General features: G+C 37.2%; 1 long non-coding RNA gene across 2 annotated transcripts; it reads right to left on the reverse strand.

The window, feature by feature from the left end:
• Nucleotides 1-1,981: 1,981 nt before the first annotated feature.
• LOC132635825 (uncharacterized) lies at nt 1,982-10,475 on the reverse strand. 2 transcript variants are annotated; one of them, XR_009580757.1, is made up of 4 exons: nt 10,075-10,475; nt 9,619-9,699; nt 3,030-3,103; nt 1,982-2,571 (listed from the first exon to the last, which is right to left on the reverse strand). It is a non-coding gene; the product is annotated as an uncharacterized LOC132635825 (long non-coding RNA). The 2 variants fall into 2 exon arrangements; XR_009580756.1 differs by lacking the exon at nt 1,982-2,571 and having other exon boundaries at nt 2,813-3,103.
• Between the last annotated feature and the right edge of the window lie 1,055 nt (nt 10,476-11,530).

Below are 11,530 nucleotides of genomic sequence, written 5' to 3' on the forward strand. Positions count from 1 at the left end.
ACAAACCCATACCCTTTTTGAATTGAATTCTAGTTTTGCACCCGGTCCCTCCTCGATACTATGAGATAAAAGAGGATAAATGCCTAAGTTGGGGGTGAGACAAGTGTGAAGTAGAGGCTAAAAGCCTAAGTTGGGGGTGGTTTAAGTTATGTTGGTTGAAACTCGATGTGGTTGTTGTACATAGTTAGAGGAAAAAAAATCAGAAAATCAAAAACTCGTAACACAAAAAGAAGGTTAAGTTTTATTAGTAAGTTTTATTAGGAATAAACCACTTCGAGGTCAAAGATTCGAAAGAAAATAAAGGGAGAAAAGAAGAGGTGAATAAAGGTGAGGAGAAGTGTAGTGTTCAAGGAGGGTGATTCACTAATGCCAAAAGTATCCCCCCGTCCCCAAGCCTACATTACAAGCTGAAAACAAGTCCTAACGTGATCACAACTGAACGCTCCAAGGATGAAAGCATAGAAAATAAGGGCAAGCCTACGGTATTTGCATGTGTAGCTATGAAATTCTTTGTGAGAGTGAGTGTCTTCTCTTCCTTTAGTCTTTTGTCCCTTTTTCATTGTATATATGTGTGGGCATAAGGATTGCAAATTGTGCAAAACAAAGTGACCGCCTAAAGTGACGTTTGTGGGCATCATGATATGTTCAATAATGTAATGTCATAAATTGAAGCTTCCGTGTGAGTCTTAGCATTCTTGGGTTGTGCATCGTATTTTGTATTTTGATGATGAAAGTGAGGTGGTCCTTGGTTGGAAAACATGTATGCTTGTAGTCCGGAGTCAAAACCATTACAGACATTATTACTTTATGATATCTAGGTGATAGTTGAGTCGTTGTGTTGTTTTACTTGCTTGAAGGCTAGCAAAGACTTTAAGTTGGGGGTGTTGATGTGCCATAAAATTATGGCACATTTGATGCTTCTTGACTCTAAGTTTTACTTGTTTTCGAGTGAGTTTGTGTCAGTTTTATGCGTTTTGTGTATGTTGCAGGTATTTAGAAGTTGGAATGAAAAAAACAGTTGAAAACATGAAATTTTGAAGACAAGGCACTGTTATGCACTTGTACGGACCGTCAACATGCTCGACGGTCCGTCAAGTATGTCGTCGATCTTCCCTGAGTGAAAGTTCAGAGACTGTGCAACTTTGGGATGCAAAAGGATGGGAAGGTTGATGGACCGTTAACATGTTTGATGGTCCGTCGATGTACATCGACGGTTGAAGTTCTGAAGCTTGGTTCTCTGTCATCAGACCGTCAACTTGTATTGTCATTACTCGACGGTACCGTCGATGCACATTGACGGTTCGTCGAGTTGCAAGCCGACATGGGCAGGATTATTTTTATTAATTCCGAGTTTGGACTTGTATAAATACATGATTAGGTTTTATTTTTCAGACGTCTTGAGTTTAAGACTTGTATTGTGCACTTTGAGTTCTTTCAAGGGTTTCAAGACTATTCTATTTTGTTTATCTTCAATTCTATTTGTAAGTTCAAACAACAATTACAATTACAATGTCTTGCATTTTTATCAATTCCATGAGTAGCTAAATTTCCTACTAAAGTTGTGGACCCAAGGATGGGTGCTTTGCGCATAGGCTTCTAGTTGTGATATATGTTTAATGGATTGTTAGGGTTCGTTAGTTCTTCATTATTCATTGTTAGTTGATGGTTGCAAACATTAGCTTATTCCATAAACCTTGATTTATTTGGAAAAATAATTAGAGTGTGGTAAGTACTAATAACAATAAGTCAAGGCTTTAAACTTTATTTAATAAATTCGCTTAGGAATAAGAAGAATTTGCTTGACATAATTAATCGTTCTTCATATAAACTCTTTTGTATATGGGAAAATCATAAAGAGATATTGTTCTTAATTATTGGGAAATATTAGGAACTCCATTAGAGATTAGGTGCACTCATACAACGATCCATTAGAAGTATATCATATTAGAACCCTAAGCATTGCATTCATCTGGCGGGGACACAATCTTAATTTCTTTTACCATATATTACAATCCAAAGAAATTATTTAGCAATTAGTCATAAACAATCAACTTTCTACAAATTCATCGGAGTAAGACATTAGACCTAAATAAAGCATTCTACGATTTTAGTAACCGTTTCACACCATATTCCCTGTGGGATTCGACCCCAACCTTGTTGGGTTAATATATTTGACATCGTCTGCTTTACGCTAATAAAAGGTGTAATTTGAGCGTATCATTCTGCACCCAACTCTAGTCTGCGAACTTCCGCCTGGAACAGTAACACCAGCGGCCGCTTGCTGGGCATCTAGGTGGAGTAGAACACGGGCTATAGTATCCTGCATAGTTTGCTCTGATGTGATCTCGGGTTGTGTCCGTACTAGGGCCACATCATCCTCGACGGCCTGGTCTCGAGCCTGTTGACCCTTAGGCTCTGGGGACGGAGATCTCACGTGCCGCTGCCCTACCGTAGGAGCCCTGAGCTGACTGGGGAAGCCCTGTGCCCTCTAGTCAGTTACCCTCTGGTGCCAGTCGTAGCTGCGGTCTCTGGCACTTGGTCTCGGGCTATCGTAGCTCGACTCCTCACCATCTGTGAGAACAGAGATAAGAGTCAGATACTAATTTGATTGTTCCAGATACCAATTAGAATAAAGTAGCACGAAAGAATGAAAGAAAGTGATTGGGTAACCTAGGGCTCAGATACCAACTTGTCACGACTCAATTTAGCTAAGTAGTGCGGGCACCTACCTTTTCCACCTCGATAGGCGAACCCTTATCCCAACAATTGAAAAGTCATCAATAAGAAAATAAATAAGTGAAAGAGATAAGAATCACGTAAGTCTGACGATAATCATATAGAAATGTGCGGAAATAAAGAAAAACATCAAATCCACCCAGAGTCTGGTCTAACCATACAAGAGCTTCTAACTAGGCACTACAAGTCTGAAAGTAACAAAATACATCAATAGTCTGAATATATCTCGGAATATGAAATAAGACATAGACAAAAGTAGAATCTCCAAGGAGGCAGACGTCCCCGCTGCTCACCCTATAAGACACTAATCCGCAACTCTGGATCCACTATCAGCCACGAGAAGCAGAGGTCGATCCTACCTGGAACTCTGCATTCATAAAAGAATGCAACAAGTGCAGGTCAGTACAAACAACAAGTACTGGTAGGTATCATAGGCCGACTAAGTTATTAAGACAACAAAGTAGATAAATAGGTAAATCAACAGGTATAAGTCAAACACGAGCCAAAATCCAAGTACATGTCATCACCTATGTTTAGCATCTAAACCTAATTGTGTCAAGTCTCAAATACTCAGTGAGAATCCGTAGATCACAAGCACAGCACGAGAATATCACAATAGAAACCATAGTGCAATGCAATGCAATAATGTATAAATATGAATGTAATGCATATGCTGTGTACACATGTACTCCGATAACGGAACATTATATCTCAGTAGCACAACCCATGAGGGACCCGCTAAGTCCATGTACTTCGCGGTTCCTGCAACAACCTCGGCAACTGCTATCTCACGATTCCGACAAACACTTCGACAATCGCTACGCACAACCTCGATTCCAGGACAACCATCGAACATCGGTCCTCACGTCACTCTCATCCAACCGAGCCCAGCTCATAACAGTGTTTCCTCAAGTATCATCAATGTATCAATAGTATATTATAAAGGATGAGAATGCGTGCAATGTGTGAGTTCAATATCAATAATCAAATCAATATCACAAACACATGGGCACACTAATAATATCATTAAAAAGTCACACAATAAGGCATAATAGAACACTATCCTCATATCAAATGTCAACAAGCAAGATACTACAATATCACGGTCAAGATATATCAATAGTCTCCAATATCTACTATCTCCACGTGGCATCAAGCCAACAATAATAGAACAGGATAAGTCACAACACAACGGAGTGGCTAACCCCAATCACACAATAGGGCCGAACCTAAGATAATATCTAACCCAACTTCATACCTGAAGGTTTACATGCTTTCTCTGACAATATCATCTAAATATATGCTTCGCTAAACGAAGTCCCACTATAGGGTAAACCATAACTTACCTGGAAGGTCGAACAACAATATCACCAACAATCACTCCTTAGACATCCCTTTCCTCTGAGCCTCGAGATAAAGAAAGTCTAGGCACATTCGAACCAAGAAATTAGAATCAAGAAGAATATCAAACGAAGCCTACTTCCATTCAAGACCCAAATCCCCAACCTATAGAATGAGTTTTATGAACTAGAAGGGTGAAATTATGAATCTAAAGGTTCCAACATGGAATTTAAGCTCTAGGTGATCAATTCACATCAATAGCAAGCTAGAATAATCAACAATTTACTCAAATTCGAATTCTAGGCAAAATCCCTAAATTTGGGTATAAGCCCTAACTTCCAATTTCATAAATTAGCCAGTAATTAGGAAGAAATTATGAAATAAAGAATTCTAATCATTAATTCAGTGCTTAAAGAAGCTAACCCAACCAACTAATCATGATTTAGAAGCGTAGAAAGAATAACTCATTGAACCCACTTTTAATCATCAATCACTTAATGAACTATCAAGATAAAGGAATTCTAACATGATTAAGAAAAATGGAATAGTAAAGGGATTAGAAGAATTACCACAAAATCCTCAGGGGTTGGCCTGGTGGCAATTGACTTGAGCCTTGGGATGCTTCCTTTCAAGGTCTCAAGTTCGAAACCCGTTGGGTGCAAACAATTTTTTAGGGCCATCGGACTGAGGAAACCCTGAATTACCCGTGGTGCACTTGCGGGAAACTCCTTGCCGAGGGCCTGTGCACCCCCGGGATTAGTCGGGGCTCAAAGAGAATCGGACACCCGGCGCTAATCAAAAAAAAAAATACCACAAAGAATATCCTAGAATTGCTCCCAATAGCCCAGATATCAACATAGTAATAAATGAGGGACTTAGGGCATTTAACACTTCACTTAATGACTTAACTGCCCGACACCCGCTTTCGCGATCTTCCGGCCGCTGGGATTAGAATAACTACCACCAAGAATTTCCTCCAAGAATATCCTAGAATTGCTCCCAGTAGCCCAGATTTCGGAATAGTAATAAATGAGGGACTTAGGGCATTTAACTCTTCACTTAATGACTTAACTGCCCGACACCCGCTTCCGCGACCATCCGACCGCTTCAAAGTCACCGCTTCGGCAGTCCCTTGACCGTTATAGTGGTCAAGCCAAAATTGCATAGGCCGCTCCAGTGGCAGGGTGTACCACTATAGCGGTACCGCTAAGCGGGTACTAGACACTAGAAAAGTCTAAGTTTGAAAACTCTGTTATGCCCTATTTTTAACGAATTAAAACTAGTTCACAACTTATGACTATGTTTCCTCTGGTTTTGCAAATTTTCAGAGTCGCCACTTAATTTTAGGAAATATTAGGAAACCATTTGTAAAAATGTAAACTCCATTTTTTAGTCTTTGAAATCTGTAAGATTCTAGGTAAGAGTTTTATTTACCCTGAGAGGAAGGTGTTAAGCATCCCTCAGAGTCTATCCGAAGACAGTCTTTAAACTTAGCTTAATTAACACTAGAGGGGAATTATTTATCTACTTCTTATGCTTACCTATTTTTAAATTAAATAGTGCGGAAAAAAAACTACTCTCTAAAAAATGAACTGTCTAAAAAAGAAGAGAGGCTTTAAAAGTAATTATAACTATGTGAGTAAATGTATATTTATAAAGGAAGTAGTTAACACTAATGTATGCATAAGGAAAATATGTACGACATTTATTTTATATAAGAATAGCATGTATAATATAGAATAATGAGGGTTATATTTTTTATAAGAAAATAATGTATTTATGTGATATGTAAAAGAATTAGATAGTATATGTGATATATATGTATATGAAAATGGTACATGTGTATGTTTATCGTAGAGGCAGTAATTAGTATATATGAGATGTAAACATATACGTATATATTCATGATATATTTTGTATTTAATAGTATAAAATGAGAAGATTAGGAATGCATATTTTTTAGAAAAATAACGTATATGTCTGATATTCATATCCTATGAAAAATGATATATAATGATTCAAAAATAGCTATTTTGTGATATGGAAATAATATATATGTATACATATGATGAAAAGATGATTAAAGGAATTACTGAAAATAAAATAGTATATACGTATGTATGCGTGTATATAAAATGAAATATTTACTTTATAGCTCTCGTAAATAGATTGAGTCACTATACTTGGACCATAATATGGAGTTCTGTATTGAACGTTAGTAATAAGGCCTGCTCATGTTAGTAGTAGAAGAAATAAATTCTGAAAATGTTTGAGCTTATGAACATTAATTGTTTAAAAGAAGGATTTGTTTGTATTTCTGAAAAAATCAATTGAAATCTTTTGGGGCCTGGTCTGTTGAGACCCAAAAACGCCAAATGTGCCGCGGTCCAGAGGCCCCAATCCACTTTTTAGACGCTGTTTTGTCCAATATCTAACTATTAGAATTCGCTTTTTTTTTAATCGTTTAAGCCTTGCGTTCTCAGTTCAAAAACCAACATCTTAGCTTTGCAAAATCTGTATTCTAAACTTGAAGTACCTAGAAAACATTGTTAGCAGTAGCTTACAAAAATCCCCCCCTTTTTAAAAAAAAAAAAAAAAAAGATGTCGTTATTTCAGTGCTCCTATGTCAAGTAATTATACCGAATTTGATACCTAAAAGGTGAGAGGAGACAAACAGTTGAACATACTATTCTACTTAATTACTTTAACGAGTTCACACCCGGAACAAGTACACTACAAAACACAAATCCATAAAAGAACGTTAGTCGGAGGGTGCAAATAACATATAACTTAAGTGAATACATAAGATACAAATGTGTGAAGAGAGGAGGGAGGACAGAGACTTGAGACTCGAATGAGAGGGGACTGTTGGACATGAGCATAAACACAACTACTACTGATTTCTTCTAATTCTGGGCAAAATCCGGAGTTGCCATAACTCCAAATGCTCCCAAGTGTTTCATGCAGAAAAAGAAAGAGAGAAAGAAAAGGATTAGAGCAGCTTTTATCCTGGAAAATGGAGTAAAACAAACAAGACCAAATAATAATCTGTAGGTAGGGAACTTTCAATGAGATAGACAGGTTTAGCTAATTCCTACAACTGAGTTATCAGACAGACTTTCAAACATTTTAAGGGTCCATCAAGCCTCTTCAAGAGGGTGTCTGCTATTCATACAACAGTCAATCCCAAATCACCTATTTTCAAGATTGTTTAGTAAAGAAAGGCATAAAACAAACTAGTGCCAATAACCTAGTATGACTAATCAATTCTTAACATAACTTAAATGGTTTTAAACATCTACCCAGGGGTTCTATACATATGTATTAAACAAGCATAATTCAGGTTTAGGAAGAAGCCATCATTTACATAGAGACTTTGACCATGGTATTAATCGTAGGAGAAAAGAGGAGGTCACTACCAGACAAATATTCAAGTAAGCAAAATAGGCCACTTTTCATTCAAATTTATATCAGATCAGCAGTTCGATCTCTAGCCGGCAAAGAGGATTCAAAACTCTCAGCAAACTTCAAACCACTTAAGAAAATCTTTGCAACTTATTGTCAAGACAAGAAACCTTATATCATGTACATCATACGTATGAAACGAGTACAACAGCCATGGCTACTCAACTTCCTCGTGTTATGAAGCCTCAAACTTTATGAGCCGAAACAAACTATTGTACGGGATATCTCTCGTATGAATCTCTCCAGCGTTAATGAAAGAAACTTAAGAACATCAAATGAACTTAAAAATTTTAACTGGTTTAAGTCCCTAGGCAAATGAAATAAAGCTATGAATTGTTCATGTTTTCAGTTGGCTCTCTTGACCTTAGTATCATGCCTATTTAACTCTTAAACCTCTCAAATTTAAGAAATTGACCAGTGGCATACCCTTTTTTGCTATTTGATTAGTTAACTAAATGTCATGCTTACAACAAACTTAAGAAAGGAACTCCTATGCTTTATGACTAACTTAATAATCAATCAGTTCTTAATTTAAGAAGAGAAGCCTTATGTAAACTCATATTTCAGCCCAAAACAGATTAGGAGTAAACCACTACAAACAAGTTAAGAGAGACATTTTCACTTCCGAACCACAGCAAACTTATGCTCTGACAAAGGTTCCCGGACTCCTATCGACATGATTCCTAATACTCTGTGCTCTAAAAAATGATGGAGCCTGGGTATGAACTCAATAAACGGTGGCAAATACAAAGAACCACAACTTAGCATCGTTGAACTTCCACGAATCAACATACAAGTTCTACAATAAAGGAGTCCATACTAATGTAAAGGTGATGGTAATTATCAAAACACCATTTAGCGAAAAACAGAACAGTCCCTTAACGACAAAATTATTTCTCATTCGATATGTCGAAACAATACTCTCATAGGTGTTTTAGCTTCGTTTACCCCTTTCTTCTGCCTCTCTTTTTTTATCGAAACAGTAACTCTTTTTTTTTAATATATGTCAAAACCAGTAACATAATCAGAATAGTAGCTTTTTAAAATTAAAAAAAAAAAATCAAAATAGTAACTATTTCTCTAATCAAACTAGTAACTTTTTCCTTTAATCAAGTGATAACCTCTCTTTTCAATTATATGATATCACAATATATTCACATATTGGTTTCTACCTGGAGTCACGGCATAACAGTCTTTAAGAGTATTTATAGAAAGAAGATACCAAGCGATAAAGTTACTTCAACAAAAGCAAGTTTCAACTAATGAAAACTTATATAAATCAGTGGTTTCCTCCCTGAATGTTCATAGTTAAGTAAAATAGGTTCTGGCACGTCTCGAAACAAACAAAAAAAAATAAAAATAAACTAGATGAGCGTAAAGGTTAATCACGTATTCGATAAGTTGACAAATCAGTCGTATTCCTCTAAATGCCCTTAGTTTGTATTAGCCTTTCACATGCTGATGTCCATAATGGATCATCTGCTATTTTTTTGAAACAAAAAAACAGACTCGAAAATGTACAGAACACTAAAAAACTAGCCCAAATAATCAAACGACTACATTTTATAGTTATAAACTGAGGATGAGATGAGAAGAAGTTTTCATATATGTCCAGATTCCAACTCAAAATATACTCAAACGAGAATTATCCCATAACCTTAACGATGGTTTGTTATAAATTTTTGTGAAAAAGAAGTAAAAAGAGAATATTTACTTGAACATACGAGAAGACGACAACAAGCAAATACAAAATCGGCATATAAACTCATATTACAGTCTCACAAATTAGTAGATTTCTCTTGTTAAATTGATAATTTCTATCAGTCATCCTTCCCACTGATTTATGTTAGAAATAGGATATCACAGACTAAAATAAATGACTAAAACAGAGGATCAGCCAAGCGACGAGGTTAAGCACATATTCGATGAAATTAGCCGTTTCACGCTAATTTACAACAAACGAGGAGAACACACATTCCAGTAGCCAACTAAACCAAATAAACGACAAGAAATACTTGAACGACTACATTTCTACTTCTACTAAAATGAAGACGAAGAGAAGATGAGTGTGATTACCTTCTTCGGGACAGCGAACTGAGGCTATTGTCGTCGTCGAGTTTTCGAGTCCGCTCAAAGTAGTTTTTGCTTAGCTGAGAGCTTGAAAGAAGATTTTGATAACCAAAAGACTTAACGAGTTAAAACAAAAGAATTTTCTGAGAATTAAGAAGCTTAAAAAATAGTGGGGAATTTTCAGTTGTTTAGCTTAAAGAACAAGGGATCTTTCTTTTTTTTTCAATTGTCGAACTTAAGAGAATTTTTGGTTGTCAAGAAACTTATGAAATAACAGGATTTTTTCAATTGTTGATCTTCTTCTCCTCAAAGGGCCCTCAAAGGCCGGTATTTATAGTTGAAGGTTGGGGTGTTTCAACAGCTTCTTCAAGAAGCTTTTGCCTTTGAATTTCGAAAAAAAAAAAGCGGGGGGGGGGGGGGGGGGGGGGATGAAATGATGAAGAAGAAGTGACGGATTCTCACCTTTCAGATGGATTTGAAAGCTACGAATTTAGTGGATTAGCGGGTCTGATGGCTGAACGAGCCTTTACCCACCGAGTCGAAAAAGAGTCGAGCTTGAAACCGGCGGTTCATTGCACTCCTCTTCCACAGAGGTTGATATGATCTCCTATTGTCTCCTTTCGGCTCTGCCACCACGTCAATCAAAGGGAAAGAAGACGTGGTAGCAGTGGAGGCGGATATTGCTTCAAACCAACAAACTTAAGGGTTTTCGATTGAAGAGAGAGTGGGGTGTTTGGTTCGGTGGTCCGCTGAAAGCGGTGGTGGTGAGGTGACGTGACGGAAGTGACGGGGTGGCGGCGATAGTTGAAGAGAGAGAGGAGATGAGCGTTTGTTTTAGGGCTGTTTGGTTAAAAAGATGAAACACCTACTGATTTAGGGACTTAAGGGTTGCTTAGTTTAGGTGGATTTGGGCCGTGGCGTTTGGATTGGCGATGGGGGGTTATTTGGCCCAATATTTGTGAATTAAAATACGGGAATTTTACATAAATGACTACACTTTAGGGGTTTAAAATTTTTCATAACTACAGTTTCAATATTTACATTGCGTAGCTACAGTTTTCCCGCTGTATTCAAAAAATGGCTCGCTGTATTCATAAAACGGCCTAACTGTATTCATGAATACAGCGAACAAAAAAATTTCAAAAATTATTTTCACTGTATTCAAGTCACATGTATTCATGAAATAACTATTTGTATTCATAAACTGGCTCGCTGTATTGAGGAATGCAACAAGTAAAAACTGAATACATAAAAATATAGATAGACCAAAAATTAACAAATACACTCCAAAAAAAAAATGAATACATTCTAAACATTTAATAAAAAAAGCTCAAAAAAGTGAATGCAATCGCCGTATTCGTGAATACAACAATACCAACCACTAGCTCCGGCCAGATCTGCCGACGATTTTCGGCTAGATCCGCCGGAAATTTCACAATAAAAACAACAACAGAGAGAGAGAACAACAACCAACAACCAACAACAACAACAACAACATCAGCCATCGCCGGAGCTTACTTCTCCGGCGAACCACAACAACAACACCAACCAGGTCTGGAGGATGAGCAGGCGGTGGTCACGACGGAGCTACGGTGGCAACGAGAGGCATACCGTCGTTGCTAGCAACCAGATCTAAGGGAGGCACTGGCGGTGATAACAGCGGAGCAAGCAGCACATTTATCTTGGATGCAGAGCACTGTAGCTGGTAATAATATAGATAACAAAAAAGCAATACAATCTTGTGGCACAACTGAGACTTATGGGTTCTCATTGTGTGTTTGAATCCAAAACATGGACATGTACATGAAGTTCTCCTTAAAACAGTGTGGTCCTTATCATTTATGCCTGGATTCATGAATATGGTTTTCTTCGTTGAATTAACTTTTGCTTCGGTGGAAATTTTGAAGTTTCTCTTGTA

The sequence above is a fragment of the Lycium barbarum genome, chromosome 4 (assembly GCF_019175385.1).
Source record: "Lycium barbarum isolate Lr01 chromosome 4, ASM1917538v2, whole genome shotgun sequence".
In the NCBI taxonomy this organism is placed as follows: Eukaryota; Viridiplantae; Streptophyta; class Magnoliopsida; order Solanales; family Solanaceae; genus Lycium; species Lycium barbarum.